This window comes from Palaemon carinicauda, unplaced genomic scaffold (assembly GCF_036898095.1).
Source record: "Palaemon carinicauda isolate YSFRI2023 unplaced genomic scaffold, ASM3689809v2 scaffold234, whole genome shotgun sequence".
NCBI classification, from domain to species: domain Eukaryota; kingdom Metazoa; phylum Arthropoda; class Malacostraca; order Decapoda; family Palaemonidae; genus Palaemon; species Palaemon carinicauda.
Window position 1 is genome coordinate 159,777 of NW_027169965.1, and position 18,748 is coordinate 178,524.

At 43.9% G+C, this 18,748-nt stretch overlaps 1 pseudogene; it reads right to left on the bottom strand.

Moving 5' to 3' along the window:
• Positions 1 to 18,748, bottom strand: part of LOC137636124 (WD repeat-containing protein 55 homolog) — a 40,578-nt pseudogene that overhangs the window by 3,396 nt on the left and 18,434 nt on the right.

The following is an 18,748-nucleotide window of genomic DNA, read 5'->3' on the forward strand; positions in this document are numbered from 1 at the left end:
GCTGATGACTCAGCAGATAGACCTATAGGCTCCCCAAACGCCCCCAACCTTAGCTCACAAGGATGGTAAGATCGCAGACACTAATGACACTAACGAGTCCAAGCGGGACTCGAACCCCCGACTGGCAAACACCAGGCAGAGACGTTACCTATCAGGCGACAGCAACTCAACAAGATGCCAGTTATTATTATTATTATTATTATTATTATTATTATTATTATTATTATTATTACTAGCTAGGCTACAACCCTAGTTGGAAAAGCAAGATGCTATAAACCAAGGGGTCCAACAGGGAAAAATAGCCCGGCGAGGAAAGGAAACAAATAAACAAACAACCTGAGAAATAATGAACAATTGAAATAAAATATCTTAAAAACAGTAACAACATTTAAAAAGATATTTCATATATAAACTATAAAAAAAAACCTTATGTCAGCCTGTTCAAAATAAAAAGATTTGCTTCAAGTTTGAACTTTTGTTCTCCCGAAAATGTATGCAAGAGCCCTAGTAACCTTCATATGAAAATGGAAAATACGAAAAGGCAAGAGAAGACTGTTCTATGACAGAATTTCAGCTTGATTTTACTGGTTCCCTTGCTATGTTTATAGTACAAGTGTGGCGAGAAGACACTAAAGAAATAATGTAAGTGGGCATTCAGATTACTAAAACGTAAGACTGGCATTCAGACTTTACAATACACAGCTGGTAAGAGAATTAATGAGGAACACTTCCTAAAAATAACTGGAGAAAAGTATGGCGAGAAGATTTACTACAGTAATAATGTAAGTGGACATTCAGATTACTAAAACGTAAGACTGGCATTCAGACTTTATAATACACAGTTGGTAAAAGAATCAATGAAGAACACTTCCTAATAATTAATGGAGAACAAGAGAACCTACTTTTAAGGTTGGTTATAACATTTACTAATAAAACAAGGTTTGAAAAAGGATGAATTGAATTTTTTATTAAATCACGTCACCCAGAGGGCTACCACTTACAAGCAGCGCACACTGCATGATAACCTTCCAAGAATTAGATTGGATTTATGAATTTAGGGAAAGTGCTGGAGTTTGTGAGACCCTTCCGTACCCAAATGCAACTGGGGAAAAACCCTTCGGTTATTATTATCATTTCTAGCAAAGCTACAACCACAGTTGGAAAAGCAGAATGCTTGCAAGCCCAAGGGCTTCAACAGGGAAAATAGCAAGAAAGAAAGGAAATAAGGAAATAAACTATATGTGAGAAGTAATGAATAAGAAATATTTTCTTAAAATCAGTAGCAACGTTAAAATATATCTGTCATTTATAAACTCTGAAGAAAAACTTTTGTTAATCTCTTCATCATAAAAATCTTTGCTGTAAGTTTGAACTTCTGAAGTTCACAGAATCAACTGCCAGATTAGAAAGTTCATTCTACAGTCAAGTAATACCTGGAATGAAATTTCTAGAATACCCTTTTGATGAACAATTAGAATTACTATGAGATACAAGTTTGAAGAGTTGGAAGACCCAGGCCTACTTGGCTGAGGGTTATGAAACGTGAAGTAGGAGATGATGAAAGGAGAAGTATTGATTAAAAGCTCAAGATAGAGACGACTGGCAAAATCCAACCGAGGCCCTTTGCATTAACACTTTTACCCCCGGGGTATTTGGAAATTTCCAACCCTTAACCCCCAGGGGGTTGTTTTTTTCCCAGCACATTTTGCAGTGTATTTGTTTTAAATTGCTCTAAAAGCCTTAATTTTTGTCATAGAAATTTTTATAGCATTTTTTTGCAAGGACGTACCGGTACGTCCATGGGGGTAAAGGGATGGCTTTTGTGAAATGTACCAGTACGTCCTTTGGGGGTAAAAGGGTTAATAGGGAGGAAGATATACATCCATATTTTCAGATAGATACCCAGATTTCAGTAGGAAAAATATCTATATTTCAGGATGAAACACCATTAGGTTTCAGGATGAAAAACCGCCTATTTTGGAATGATAAATACCCAAATCTCAAGATGTTATGTAGCCAAATTTTAGAGTACATACATCATCATATACCAAAGGCACTTCCCCCAATTTTGGGGGGTAGCCGACATCAACAAAGAAACAAAAACAAAAAGGGGACCTCTACTCTCTACATTCCTCCCAGCCTAACAAGGGACTCAACCGAGTTCAGCTGGTACTGCTAGGGTGCCACAGCCCACCCTCCCACATTATCCACCACAGATGAAGCTTCATAATGCTGAATCCCTTACTGCTGCTACCTCCGTGGTCATCTAAGGCATCGGAGACAGCAGCAGTAGAGTAATATAACAAATTTGTCGGAGGGTTTGTATCCACGCCGGAACAAAACTAATTTCAGAAGACAAACAGCCAGGTTTCAGGCTACATAGCCATATTTTAGGACAGTTTGCCAAACTTAAAACAGACAGATATCTGAAACTATGATGATTACTTAAAAAATTATCGTTACCTTCAATGTACCATCCACTTCGACATCATACAGGTAACTAATGTTCCAAAATCGTATCACGTCATCCATGGCACAGGAAGCCAAAAAGATGCCGTCATGCCATGAGACCGATATATTCTCAACACCGAATCTCTTGTGCTGCCCAACAATGCCGACAAATCTATGAGCGTAGAGGTGCACAGCTCTGAGGGGAGAAAAATCAAACAAGTTTACAATTAAAAGTCATCTTATGTCCCAAGAATTTACTCCATTAAAATTAAACTTATAAACATAATCTTAACAAAATAATCTGTATTTCCATATTCATAGACATAAAGAGGTTTCATAATTCAAATTTTTTTCTTATAAGATAAGCTATTACATCTTCAAGTTGCAAGATGAGTTATGAGTGCTCTTAACCATCTGCTTAAAGTCTAAATACACTGGATTGAAAAATTATCGGTGCCAATTCGCATGAAATATTTTGGACCACAGTACGAAAGTCACTGAAATATAAGTGTCTGACATCCCAAACTTTGGTAGGTCTAATGTCGAGGGGTGCCCATAAAACGACTGCTGCTAATATCCCCTTACTAACATATAGTATATGGCAGTGTTTCAACAATGACTTCGAGTACTGACTGTGATGTTTCCATCATACCAGACAGACATATGCACCTGTTATCCGACATTAACTTTTAGTAACTACATTCGGTCCTTCCGAAGCACCCACAGCCAGGCATACTAACCGTTCCCTCCCACGACACCTGCACTTAAATGAATTCTTTCAGTACACATCAAATCCCTTAGCACCAATACTTTTACGATCCAGTGTACCTATATAAGCTAATAGGTTCCAACAGGGAAAAATACCCCAGTGGTGAAAGAAAATTAAGAAATAAATGAAGCTACTGCTTTTCCAACTAGGGATATAGTTTAGCTTGTAATAATAATAATAATAACAATAATAAAATGTATATTCACAATAATATTTGAGGTATAAAATATGCTCAAGCAGTACCTAGTGGGTCATCTACGCCATTCAGTGACAGTTAGCATTCTGTAGGAACTAGCATTGACTAAAAGCGGAGTGAATCACAGATGTAGATTATGGTAAGCTTTGGAGAACATAATATGATCTAGTCTCTTTCAACTTTCTTCGAGTCCAAAATGTTTTTAAGACTTCGGTCCAACATGTTTTTAAGACTAAGAGTCTAATTCAATTTTTGATTAACCCTTCACTAAAATTAGGTGAAGACAGTTCAGTAGAGAATAGATTGTTGTCCAGCAAGAGACGTACAGCCTCGTTAGTGCCATTAGTGTCTGCAACCTTACCATCCTTGTGACCTAAGGTTGGGGGGTTTGGGGGAGCCTATAGGCTTATCTGCTGAGCCATCAGTAGCCACTGCCTGGCCCTCCCTGGTCCTAGCTTGGGTGGAGAGGAGGCTTGGGCACTGATCATATAATATATGGTCAGTCTCTAGGGCATTGTCCTGATTGCTAGGGCAATGTCAATATCCCTTGCCTCTGCCATTCATGAGCGACCTTTAAACTTTTAAACTGATGTAGTGTCCCTACTTTGTTCAGGGAGCTGAGGGTCCATAATCGCTTGCTATCCAAAAATTTTTGGACATGCCTTGTTAAAATTTGATCACAGAAGTGCACAAGGAATTAGATCCAAAAATCAATGCTTGAGAGTGAATGTAAATATTAGGAGTGTAGCACGTACTGATTTTCTTTTAAGGACATTTTTCTTTGGAAAGATTCTAGCAGCATAAAGACGTATTAAATAGGTATATACAAGACATTAACTTAAAACCAATCTACACTACAGCAATTTATTCTTATTTACTTTAGTAAACAACCTGGAACTCTGTATTCCAAACCATAGTTTGAATGGTTTATCAAAATATTCTAGGCAAGTAACCTAAGCCTTACTTGTGCTTAAAATTAGCCTTCCCTTTCCTTCAATTGAGTCCCACCTCCAACAGTGTGTGTTAGTCAACAATATAAACATCACTGGAGATTCATGGAAATAATCGGAATTTTAACCCATTTACCCCCAGGCTCTTTGGAAATTTCCAACCCTTAACCCCCAAAGGGTTATTTTTTCCCCAGCACATTTTGCAGTATATTTTTTTTAAATTGCTCTAACAGCCTTAATTTTTGTCATAGAGAGGTCAGGTTGGTCTCATTCTCTTGGAAAATGCCTGAATTTACTCAAAAAATTATCAAAAATATGAAAAAAAATATTTTTATAGCATTTTTTTGCAAGGACGTATCGGTACGTCCATGGGGGTAAAGGGATGAGTTTTGTGAAACGTACCAGTACATCCTTTGGGGGTAAAAGGGTTAATAATGACATTTTTTATTTCCACAGTCAACTGAAGTTCAAATACATGTCCCTCCTCTCCACCACTGACTCATAGTATCAAGAAAAGGGTTAAAGAGAACTTCAAAACTGAAGAAAAGATTAACAGCCTGGGGTTTTCAGGAAACTGGAAAATTTTTTAATTCTATTATCAATATCTAATAACCCAATTTTTGTTTTTTAACACTGACGGCCTCATTTTGCTGGCTTATGGATTCAGCAACGATATACTTTAATACCAACTTACTTGTAGTATAAGTTACACTGCAGAGGTACAGAGAAACACATTGAAATAAATACCGTACGCATTCGACACGTTAATTACTGACGATCGTACGTACACCGGAAAAGAACTCAAACTGCAGATCATTACCTGATGTTTCCATCTTTGCATCGCGTCACCAACATCCGGTCGCCGATTGGAACGAGCCACTTCATCTGTCCAGGATGGCCGGCATACCGATCGATGTGAAAACTGAAGTCTCACCACTTGAAGATGAACATGACCCCTTCGCCGGATCCCACCACAAGGCGGGAATCGTCGCGAACGAGGGTCATGGCAGTTAGCTCGCTTTCGTACATTTCTGACTGAAAAGAAAAATGTTTATGAATACATACATACATATATCAAGACACTTCCCCCAATTTTGGAGGGTAGCCCACATCAAACAAATGAAAAAAGGGGACCTTTCCTCTCTTACGTTCCTCCCAGCCTGACAAGCTCCATAAGTGGTGGATAAAAATGAATTTATGAATAAAAATAAGGTACTCAACTTACAAAACATTCGTCATACAAACACAAGATAAGATAAAGAAATGCTGAAATAAAACAGTATATCATTTAACCCTTTTGCCCCCAGGCTATTTGGAAATTTCCAACCCTTAACCCCCAGGGATAATTTTTTTTCAAGCACATTTTGCAGTATATTTTTTTCAAATTGCTCTAACAGCCTTAATTTTCATCACAGAGAGGTCAGGTTGGTCTCATTCTCTTGGAAAATGCCTGAAGTTTCTCAAAAAATTATCAAAAATATGCACAAAAAAAATTAAAAACCAGCTTTTTGCAAGGACGTACCAGTACGTCCTTGGGGGTAAATGGATGATTTTGTGAAACGTACCAGTACGTCCTTTGGGGTAAAAGGGTTAATACAGTAAGCAAACAATCATTTGTAATAACTTGATATCTATTTTATTTGAAACCTGACTATTTGTTGACTTTTGTAGCTGAAAATCATAGGCATGAGATTCAGGTTAGGCTTAACCTAAGACGTAATTTTACAAAATTCTGACCTACACACAGCTTCATGATCATAAACTCTCTAAGCAACAGATCTTAGCTAATTATAGTTATTCCAAGTCAAATCTGATCTGTTGCCTTTCCAAAGATGATAGACTTCCCGTTTCTCCAAATACTGTATTTGCATCAGTCCACCTTCACCATGATAATCAGTAGGTTAGTTTGTAAAGCATAGTTGTATAATGTAGTTTCCTCACTATCATTCATGATTACCATCCATCCATCCATATACCAAGGCACTTCCCCCAATTTTGGGGGGTAGCCGACATCAACAAGAAACAAAACAAAAAAGGGGACCTCTACTCTCTACGTTCCTCCAGCCTAACCAGGGACTCAGCCGAGTTCAGCTGGTACTGCTAGGGTGCCACAGCCCAACCTCCCACATTTTCCACCACAGATGAAGCTTCATACTGCTGAGTCCCCTACTGCTGCTACCTCCGCGGTCATCTAAGGCACCATACTTTCAAATAATGATATGATACAAAAGTTTGTTGATATCAAAAAGCATATTCTGTAGTGCATCACACTTAGTATACCCTCAAAAATGATGGCAGATTGCCTACCTGTATCCTAACCACCAACTTAGTGAGCAATTTATTAAGATCTGTTTGTCCATAACCCTAAATTGTTGTCTTTTTGAATTCCATCCCTAATACAAAAGTATTCATTCTTCCAAATAACTTTGGCATTTTGAATTATGCTTCATCATCATGTGCTAATTTTCCATGTTTTGTCTTTTATAGTCAGTGTATCCATCATTCTTGATTTTGTGACTGGTAACAATCTATTAATCATGAAATCTGCCTATTCTCCTTCAAAATAGAAATATTCTCAGCCTCATTACAGGACCAGTCAGTGACAACAACTAAAACAAGACTATCAAACACTCACTGACATAAGGAAACTGTTGTCAAGAAAGTTCATAATCAAATATGCAACAGAATTTATGTTATATAATAGAGGAAGATGGGAGAAATACAAGAAAAAGGCCAAGGTTTGGGTGGATGGATGGAGTGAAGAAAGCTCTGGGTGAGAGATTCAAGAGGGCGTGCTAGAAATAGGAATGAATGGCGAGCGACTGTGACACAGTTCCGGTAGGCCCTGCCGCTTCCTCCGGTCGCCTTGGATGACCGCGACGGTAGCAGCAGTAGGGGATTCAGCGTTGTAAAGCTTCATCTGTGGTGGATAACGGGCTGTAGCACCCTAGCAGTACCAGTTGAACTCGGTTGAGTCCCTTGTCAGGCTGGGAGGAATGTAGAGAGGAAAGGTCCCCTTTTTTTCATTTGTTTGATGTTGTCTACTCCCAAAATTAGGGAAGTGCCTTGGTATAGGTATGTATGTATAATAGACTATGGTATTACTAAACATGATCATTCATTTACCACTCATTAGGGCCCTTTCCCAAACTATTAAAAAGACAATACAAAAGAATAAATGTAACTCTTCTCAAAAAATGAAAGGAGACCGTATCACAGTACTGGACAGGCAGATATGCACCTTGTGGGACTGCTCTGACGGCTCAAAAAAGCCACCCGACCAACCTCCTTCACATTTCTGGCTGGTCTCTAAGCCTACAAGCGTGGCAGTTTTAGTTCTACTGCATAACAAAACAAGTGCAGGTGCTGCCCACTCATCAGGGAGGGTTGGCCTAGATAGAGCAAACATTTTTATTCCCAGAATATATAAAATACATTGGTAAGACCCATAGTCATTTTGGTACATAAGGCATCTTGTAATTAACCCTTTTACCCCCAAAGGACGTACTGGTACGTTTCACAAAACCCATCCTTTTACCCCCATGGACGTACCGGTACGTCCTTGCAAAAAAATGCTATAAAAATTTGTTTTTCATATTTTTTGATAATTTTTTGAGGAAATTCAGGCATTTTACAAGAGAATGAGACCAACCTGACCTCTCTATGACAAAAATTAAGGCTGTTGGAGCAATTTAAAAAAATATACTGCAAAATGTGCTGGAAAAAAAAACCCCCTTGGGGTTAAGAGTTGGAAATTTCCAAATACCCCGGGGGTAAAAGGGTTAATAGGTTGTCATAAACAAATTGTAGTTTCAAGTCTGGCCATAGAATTTGTATTTGCATTTTGACACCCAAAGGGGAAGAAACTGTTCAGCTTAAAGTGATTATTATGGACCTCTGTATTTTTTTGGGTTTCAACTATACGTACATACTGTTCAGTCAAGATTTCTCAAGAGCCTGGATTATGTACCTACAGGTATTTAAGACATCTTATTTGTTCGCATTGAAAATATGTATCCTTTTACATGATGCTTTAGACTATAATTTATAAAAAATAATTGGAAATAAACAATTATTATTATCATACACCCAAACATAACGCATACAAGACCTTACCTGGGCCTCCAGCCTCTTTACCCGTACGTTGATGCCCGACAGCGACCCGTCACAGTACTTTTCGTCACCATACAGAGAATGGACCGTCTGTTCGCCGCATTTGTAACTAAATATGGAATTGTCGTCCCCTGTGGCACATGCATTTTCGTCGATTTCCACGAAGCTGTATATACACTAGCTTCGTGAGCTTCTTTGTAGTGTGACTTCAAGGAAGAGTTTTGTATGTCTACTAAGGCTAAGGACTGGTCCTTACTGACACTGTAGAGAACTTTTCCGTCAGAACTATGGCACACGGTGCGGCACGGTTTGTCGTGGTGGGAGAACTTCGTCGCTTCTTCGGTTGAATCCCGACTGTACCGATATCTAAAATATAAACAGCAGAATAATGCAAACTGTAAACTAATGACTCACTAATGAAAACAATTGATATAACAACAAATTATTTACTTTATCTTGAACATAAAACTTTACTGTCTTCTTAAAAATTAACATTAATAAAAAAGTAATATACTGTAATAATAAACCTCTCATGAAGCAGTGACTTTAAGCCCAATTTATTCGTTGTTAAACCACTTAACTAACAATTTTAAACCTCATAGGACCTATCAAACAAACTGAATTTCATTTATTATTATTATCATCATCACAGTTATTATCATTATTACTAGCTATACTACAACTCTAGTTGGAAAAAACAGGATGCTATAAGGCCAAGGAACACAACTAGGAAAAATAGCCCAGTGAGAAAAGTAAATAAGGAAATAAACTACAAGTAATGAATAACCAATATATAATAATTCATTATATATAATATTTCAAGATCATTAACAATGTGAAAATAGATTTGTTATATAAAAACTAGTCTAAAGAGAGACTTATGTCAGCCTGTTCAACATAAAAGCATTCCCTGCAAGTATGAACTTCTGAAAGTTTCACAGATTCAACTGCCAGATTAGGAAGATCATTCCACAATCTAGTTATAGTTCCTACACATCCCAGGAACACAGATGTTATAAAGGAAAATAATAGTAATATTCCTCCCAAAATCCACATCACTTACATAATATTTTCTCCATCCATGGTGGCAGCTGACAGCAGTTCTAGCTCGGGGTGAAAGCATATGTCGACTGCGCTTCGATTGAAGGTTTAATACCAAAGACCTCCTCGACGGTGGCGTCGGGCACTGAAGAGTCGCTGTCGGTCTGCGGGTATAGCACAGTGCCCCACGTGATTACACGATACTATTACCATTTCAGCGGCTTCAAATGATAGAAGCTTCTAGATGCATCATTACCTCAAGTAAAATTATTCATGCTTCCTTCCCAGGGTTACAACTTGCATCAGTTTCATTCCACCAAAATTAAACTTGCTAAAGAAGAGTATCTTTTAAATCAACATGTTACAGCAATGAATTACATTTCAAGGAAATGAGCCTGAATGTCATTTCCTTGCATACCAAAAGGTAACATAATAATGTTATACGAAAAATGGAGAGGAAGAACCAGGAAATAAATGTAAACCAAATAAATATAGTTATGAAAAAACCAAAACTATAACAATCAAATATTTGAATACAGATTATTACCTATAATTCTGAAGATATAACGATGAAAAAACTTAGTAATGTTCTCAATAAATGTGAATATTACTATTATTGCCTCTGCAAAACAAATGTGAATATGTAAATCAAAATATTCTTAAAAGTAATTTGTATTTTTCCTAACTACAAAATAGTCCTTTAAAATGGGGAATATTTTCAGCAGTACTGGAACGGCCATTAAATTCATTAACGAGATAGCACAGGTGATTAGACACGCCCATCTTCCCATCAGACTTCGCTCTGATAGGGCTGTTTGAAGTGAAAAGTTCAACTTTAAAGGACGCAGGTTTGTATAGCTATGAAAAATAGAAGTTATTTATCTTTTATTGGTTCCTACTAGCATACAAACCTTTTGTTCTTCAAAAGAGAGAGACTCACTTATTGGTGGGAGAAGGTCCCGCTGGAACCAAACTGATTGGCTTTTCTCTTCCCTGATATATATACTGTATACCAATCACTTGGTTCCCTACACGAGCCAGGGAGTTGACTCCAGCAACTCCCTAGAAGCCCATCTTAGGAATAAATAGGCTTACTTCCTACTTGGTTATGTACCTGGTACTCAGTAATCAAGGAATCCTTCTGAGCCGAAGGGAAGATATAGTTGGGGAGGAAATACCAGGTGCATAATGACCAATTGGTTTGGTATTCATTTCACGATACTTCTTACAAATCTGGTCTAATAACAATGGAGATCAGAATTGTAGCTTACCAGCTTCAATGTCATATCAAGCCTGCAAAAGTATAATCTCTTCACCCACAGTAGATGGCAAGGAAGGAACCAACAGAAGCACCAGTTATTTTACCTTTCATCCAGACTTACATTGACACATTACTAAAGACAAGATGTTTTCTATTGCGTCAGTTAAGATACACAACTACTTCAGTGGCCTGCATGGGGTAAAGAACAAATGTGTCCCAAGCTTCTGGCTTCATCACCTGGAGGACTGCTAGATTTTTACCCAAAGTGAGACCGATATCCCGGACTTAGTGAGCTCTCGTCAGAGTCAGTACCTCGACCCCTCAATAGTCGAGACACATGCTCTATTAATCATTTCACGAATGCATAAAGAGTGTTCTTCGACATCTCCTTTTTGGTTCCAACTGAGATGTCAAGTCCTCTTCAGGTAACACTGCAGAGCCCTCACCAGACACAAAAGCATATCCTCTTACCCAACCCCCAATGCTTCATTCAATACGGAATGGCAGAGGTTACGTACAGACAGGTCTTGGATTTTGCTACAAATTCAAGCACTATAACAATATTTACCAAAACCACGTAAACCTTCATCAGGACCTACCAATCACATATTCATACCTACTTATGTTATCACCAAGTACTGTAAAACTATTAAAATCAAGAATTACTTCTCAAAAATTATCAATTACTTACATCTGATTCATTTACTGTTAGGTCTGCTTCACAGGGACGTACTGGTACGTTTCATAAAAGACATCCCTTTACCCCCATGGACGTACTGGTACGTCCTTGCAAAAAAATGCTATAAATTTTTTTTTTTCATATTTTTGATAATTTTTTGAGAAAATTCAGACATTTTCCAAGAGAATGAGACCAACCTGACCTCTCTATGACAAAAATTAAGGCTGTTAGAGCAATTTAAAAAAAATATACTGCAAAATGTGCTGGGGAAAAAATAACCCCCTGGGGATTAAGGGTTGGAAATTTCCAAATAGCCTGGGGGTAAAAGGGTTAATATTTAGGCCACAACGCAGGGTTTTTTCCTTCTTATTCTTAAGTTAAACATAAGGTACAAGTTACTTTTATAGTATATTTATAAACAGATATAGAGTATATATTATCTAGTAACATACTCGAATATTTCCGCCAACCGAAGAGGATTTCTTTCTATGACAACCCTTGTCACCACTGACAAGTACTTTAACCATGAAATTGGGGACTACTGCCCATTCATTGTATGGTACAAAAGTATTTCCATTGAACATCACTGCATTATCAAGTTCATTAGTCTATTTGCATAAAAAAAAACTATCAGAAAACAATGGAATACTGTATGGGACTTTGAAAATGACAAATTCGAAGATAATTTGTATTTTTCCTAACCATACAAACCTTAGCTATTTACAAAGGGTTATTACTTTTAGCGTAGCTGAAATGGCGAGCCATTAGAATTTAACGAGGGTGTATTACCCCCGCGCTAGTTAGCGGGGGGGTAGGGGAGTGGTAGCTAGCTACCCCTCCTCCCCCTCACACACAGGTGAATACTCACTTTCACTTAGAGGTAGGACTTGTCTTGGGGGACAGGGCTGGCGGGCAAATATGTGTAAATAGCTAAGGTTTGTATGGTTAGGAAAAATACAAATTATCTTCGAATTTGTCATTTGTTCCGTAACCGAAATACAAACCACGCTATTTACAAAGGGTGACTTATCCCTTAGGAAGGGTGGAAAGTCCCCAGCCATACTGGCTTTGGCTTTACCCGGGGACTCAGAATCCGAGTGAGTCGCACTCGAGAAAAGGAGTCCCTGCACCTCACAAGTTCCTTGCACCGCAAGGAACCATGTGGCCTACGTAAGCTTGTGTGTGAAGGAAGAAGTGTGACCCGTCCTAGGCAGTTGACCTGGAGTTCCAGAAGGAACCCTGGGTTAGGACGTTCCCAATACCACCTCGTCAGGGTATGGGGGACGCGACAGTATTGACTCAATACTCGGAACACAAGGAAGCATGGTTTACCTGCAGAGGTTCGAGGTCAGCTATGCAGAGACCAGGATGCTGCTTCCCCGTAGAGGGGATGATGAAGAAAGAAGTTAGGGCCAGACATACTTCTTTCGTTCATGCAGACTAAAACCTGATAACAATGCCCTCAACCTTCTGCTACCTGTCCAAAAAGGAGCCTGAGGTTAGACCAGCTGTTGTGTAGCCACCACAGAGCGATAGAAAACGTATCGAGACTCTTGTGGGTCACGCCCTGCAGGAAGCGGGCTGCGAAGGTCATCAGACGCTTCCAGACTCCAGCTTGTAGCACCTGCGTCACAGAGTAGTATTACTCGAAGGCGAGGGACGTTGCGATGTATCCAACATCGTGCTGTAGGGCGACGTGACGGGGGAGGGTCTGAAGACAGGTCAAGATGAATGTCCTTGAGTCCGGGCTGAAGAGGTATACTGGTGACTCTCCCCCCATGTCCTCCTTGTGTTCCCAAATCGGCTGCAACTGAGGCCAAACTGCAGCTGTTCCCAGCGCTAACCTCTCGATTCCTGTACTGGCAAGAAAGAGAAGGTCTTGGGACATCAGACACAGAATGGAGACTCAAAATCTTGAATGAATCGGACCGAAGGGTCGGGACCCTCAGATTCTGAGTCTAGCCAACAACTCAGGAGCGAGCCTGAATGTTGCCTTCCCCTCTTCCTTAGAAAGGGGGGGAGTAGTAAGAGACCAAGAAGATTGCTTACACACTGGCCGTGGCCAGAGTGAGCAGAAGACCCAAGGCGGAATACAATCCGAGGCCTGTCGTAAAAGGGTCTTGAGAAGATCTCTTAAAGGACTAAAAGTCCGAGCCATGCTCCAAGTTGGAGGTCTTCCTCCGACTAGGGCAGGGACGATCGTAGCTTCGCATGAGCGAGGATAGATCCAGCGGGCAGGAAAAAGTTATTCCTTTAAGCCTGAAGGTCAGGGAAAGGCTGAGCGACAGGCTTCATTGCCAAGAGCGGAAAGGAGTTTCCTCCCGCCGAAAGGCAATAAGACCGTTATTGCTGGAGAAGAGGCCTCACGGGAAGAGGTATATCTCCCACGGCACCAACCACCTTAGACTCTTCACTTTGCCTGGGAGACCCCTGTGGATGACTATCGCAGATGACGCGACCTCCGTACCGCGACTGTAGCGGGTTGTCTCTTCTAGAGGAGGAAGCGTAGTGTCTCCAGGCATGAAGCCGAAGCGACGCCCCGGTTCGGGAGAGATGTCGCAGTGTGGTTGCTTGAGTAGTCTGCGCCGTGGGAGAAGCTCTCCCGGGAGTTCCGTCAGGGGAAGCAGAGGGTCCAGAAACCGTTCTGCGCATAGTCCCAGTGGAGCTCTCCCATTGAAAGGTTGACAGACAACCTGGTTTTGTTGAGACCCATTGTCCGCAGACAAAAAGGAGGGAAGACGCAGGCGTCGAAGTTGTCCCACCATCACCGGAATGCATCTTGCCAGAGTCTCGGGGTCTGAGACTGGGGGGAAAACTAGCGGAAGCTTGAGGTTCCAAGCTGTCGCGATCAGGTCCCCCAGACCAGCACTTGCTGGTTACCCAAGGTCAAAGACCCCTAGGTACACTCTCTCTATGAGGCTCTGCTCGGATAGTCTGAGAGAAACATTCCCCTGCCTGGAATGAGAGAGCCGATGGTGGAATTGAGAGAATCTCAATCATCCCGGTATCTCTACTGCAAGATGTGAAGGTGTGAAAATGCGTCCCCTGCTGGTTAGCATGAAGTCGACACGCAACGGGGCGATTTGGCAGGAGCGGTAGGATCTGAAGAGGGGCCAGACTAAGGCCCTTGAGCCTGCCTGAATGATGGAGAGGTATCCTTCAGGTCTTGACCATAGGCCTGGACCGGAACATGCCCCCCCCCCCTTTCCTTTGACGAGTCCGAGAACCGCATCAAGAATGTGGGGAAAGGACGAGAATATCCACTACCATCAAGAGGCTCCATAGGTCAACACCCATTGCAGGTTTAATAGTTCCGCTGGTCCCATAGGGCCAGGGAGTCCGGTTAAACATTGCCTGAAGCCACCGGAACTTGGATCGCCCCAAATGGAACTTATCCTGAGGCGACCGTTCGGACTATAAACGGGTCAATGAGGAAAGAACTAGGAAACGTTCCAAGGTAGGGCTGAAAACTCTGCTTGACTGAAAACAGGTACTGCGACTCTCCTCAGTCTTGCCACAGTCAACCGAAAGGAAGGCTCGGAGGATGTGGTAACAGAATCTGGCGTCCCCAGGTGGTCACCCATCCAAGTACCGACGTTGCTTAACCTCGCTGGACGGACGAGAAGCGGGGTTTCCAACGTGGTAAGGCGGTTGACTCAATATCATGGCCAGATACTCCAGATGTTGAGGCAGAGGAAGAGAAGGCTCCAAGCAAAATACCATGAGCCCACACTCATGGTCAGCATTCGGAAGCTTTTCCCGGCGCTGAAGAAGGTCGAAACCCGAGCCTACCGGAGTTGACCAGCCCTCCAAACAGCAGAGGAGGCGGAAGTCTGCACCTGAGCGGCCAAGAGGAAGGCAGGGAGAGTTCTCTGGGGAAACAAACCTGCTATGCCACGGCGGGATAGCCACACTGCATCATAAGCAGGAATACTTGCAGTTTAGGCTGAATTCGACGAGCACCCTGGAAGATGGATGGAATGGAAACTGAAAGTACCCGTCCTTCCGATCCAGGGTTAAAGGAGTCCTGTCGCCTCGTTACCAGTCTGATCGATTCTGCTGGTCTACGCTGGCCGAAGTTTGTTCGACAAACTTGATCAGGGCTGAGAGGTCGACTATGGACATCCCCTCTCAGATCCTTCCTTACAAGAAAGGATCGACTGAGGGGGCCGGGGGTGAAGCCGTCGATGATCCTAAGGAAGACCTTCGCCTAAGGTATGGATCATTCTGCCCAACCGGGCAACTCTGCTGATGCTATGGCATAGAGGTTCAGAGACACTGAATTCGCTGACAGAGACGGCAGGCGCGATATCCTTGGCTACTCACAGAGATTGTGCGGGAATGGGCATCGGGAAGCTGTCATTCGGATGAGTAACCTTAAGCATCCTCCCAGCGAAAAAACCTGCAATCCTAGAGTTCGTGAACTCCTTTTAGGACTATGCCCCCCCGGGGGAGTCTCCCGTGCCATCTGTTCCTGACAGGAGGAAACTGCAATTGGACACCTTGTCCCAGTTGTCGTAGCCGATAACTTAGGCCGACGTGGTTGAAAGAAAAGGGAGCTGGAGCCCTGCAGAGTCTGGAAGAAAGCGCCTTGGAGGAGTGAAACCGGAAGTCGATTTACTCCGCACAGCAGATGTCTAAGTCTCTGTCCTTGGGCAAAGACAAAACTCTTCTCAAGGATGGAAGGGTGTCTGAGGTCGTTGACCTCCACAGATGAGACACCCGAAGGAAGCCTTCAGTCAGCGCGTCCAGATGGTACAACATCGAGCTTGTCCGCAAGTAGATACTTAACGACGAAAGGCCAAGGTGCCTGAGCTCGAGAGGAGGAAAGTACCCTTGATCTTCCTGTAGCTTCCTTGAACCAAACCTCGGGCCGTAACCGAGGAGGGAAAGAACCTGGTAAGCTCCCAGAGGAAGAGGTAAGCAGTCATCCCTTGTCCGATGGAGAAATCTTGAACGGAAAGCCCCCCCGCCAAAAATCCTTCCAGGGCGGGAGAAGGAGAGAGTACTCGTGCAGGAGAGGGGACCCTCGAGACCGACCTCTTGGGAACCAACTTCGCCCTGGGGGAAGTCACCACGAAGTCCACTCCTCTCTTTCTCTTCAGCGTAGGAGAGACAGCCGCTGGTTTGTTACCCTGGCCGGTGAGTGCTGGTTTCATAACCCTCATTAACGCCCGTGCCAGCGGATCAAACCATGTCTGCTGCTCCAAGGACACAGAGTCCGAAATCCTCACTAAGGTGAAAGGGATCGGGCGATCCTTTGGAGAGGACGCGACGGTTCCTGCCTGAAAAGAAGGTGGGAAGAATGCTGTACTGACCTGTCTTCGTCCTGCACTACCAACCTGTGCTTGGATGGAGGTGATCCCGAGTGCCGCCTAGGAGCACGCGTCCCTGCTGCTACCACCGGCTGTGGAATTCGCCGCGAACTATGGTCGCGCGAGGGCGAACGGTCGCGCAAAGGCGAAGGGTCGCGCGGGCGCACAGGCGAGTGGTCGCGCGGGCGCGCAGGCGAGCGGTCGCGCGGGCGCGCAGGCGAGCGGTCGCGCGGGCGCGCAGGCGAGCGATCGCGCGGGCGCGCAGGCGAGCGATCGCGCGGGCGCGCCGAGGGATCGTGCTGCCGCGTAGGTGAAGAAGATCGCTGGCGGTAAGCGATGGCGAGCAGCATGTGTAGGTGAATGATCGCGTGATAGGGTGCGATGGTGATCAGCATCCGCAAGAGGGCGAGCGTTCAGGGTTGTGCGATGAGGAGCAGCATGCGTAAGCGGGCAATCGTGCAGGGTTGTGCGATGGCGAGCAGCATGCGCAGGTGAATGATCGCGTGAAAGGGTGCGATGGTGATCAGCATCTGCAGGAGGGCGATCGTTCAGGGTGGTGCGATGAGCAGCATGCGTAAGCGGGCAATCGTTCAGGGTTGTGTGATGACGAGCAGCATGCGCAGGTGAATGATCGCGTGAAAGGGTGCGATGGTGAGCAGCATCCGCAAGAGGGCGATCGTTCAGGGTTGTGCGATGGTGATCAGCATCCGCAAGAGGGCGATCGTTCAGGGTTGTGCGATGAGGAGCAGCATGCGTAAGCGGGCAATCGTTCAGGGTTGTGCGATGGCGAGCAGCATGCGCAGGTGAATGATCGCGTGAAAGGGTGCGATGGTGATCAGCATCTGCAGGAGGGCGATCGTTCCAGTTGAGGGTCGCGCGATGGCGATCAGCACCCGCAGTTGAGGGTCGCGCGATGGCGATCAGCATCCGCAGTTGAGGGTCGCGCGATGGCGATCAGCATCCGCAGTTGAGGGTCGCGCGATGGCGATCAGCATCCGCAGTTGAGGGTCGCGCGATGGCGATCAGCATCCGCAGTTGAGGGTCGCGCGATGGCGATCAGCATCCGCAGTTGAGGGTCGCGCGATGGCGATCAGCATCTGCAGTTGAGGGTCGCGCGATGGCGATCAGCATCCGCAGTTGAGCTAGTAGCTGGCGAACCATGTTCCTTCAGAAGTGTTGGAGAACGTTGGCGTGCCAGCTGTAACACACGTGGGCGATCCGGAGATCGCTGGCGAGCTGATGATCGCTGACGAGCTGACGATCGCTGGCGAGCTGATGATAGCTGACGAGCTGATGATCGCTGACGAGCTGATGATCGCTGACGAGCAGAAGGCTACGCGTGGAAGCCTGCGCAAAGAAGAAGAGTCCTTGACCCCGACCTGAACCGAAGTTCTAGATCGCGAGGGCGAACGTGGGCGCACAGGGCACGTAACAGGAACCGCAGGGAAGATCATCTTGAAAGCGCTGACGAACAGGAGAGCGCTGACGAACAGAAGGGCGCGCAGGGAAACCCTGACACGCAAGGGAAGAACCCCCGTGGGGGCAACCCTTTGCCCCGAAGGGATCGTTGTCCGCCGGGAGACTGATGTCCGTCGGAAGACCGCTGTCCGTCGGGAAGACCGTTGTCCGTCGGGAAGACCGTTGCCCGTCGGAAGACGAGATTAGACTGCTGTCCATCTGCACCAAGACGGAAGATCGAGAAAAAGAAGTTGTAGGCTGCAAACGGAGATTCAAAAAGGCGCCTCAAGCACCCTTATAGGGAGATGAGAGGCCCTTACGACGAGGCCTTACGGCGAGGGAGGCCAACAGCAACAGCAACAGAAGAAACCTCCGAAGAGGAGTCTCTATGAGTGTACTCTCTCGCGAACGAAAGAGAAACACTTCGTGGAAGAGACTGGTCAGCCAGTGACCTAAAAGGGGCAATCCTCCGAAGAGGAGCTCCTGCAGTTGCCCAGCCCCTTGAGCGAAACTGC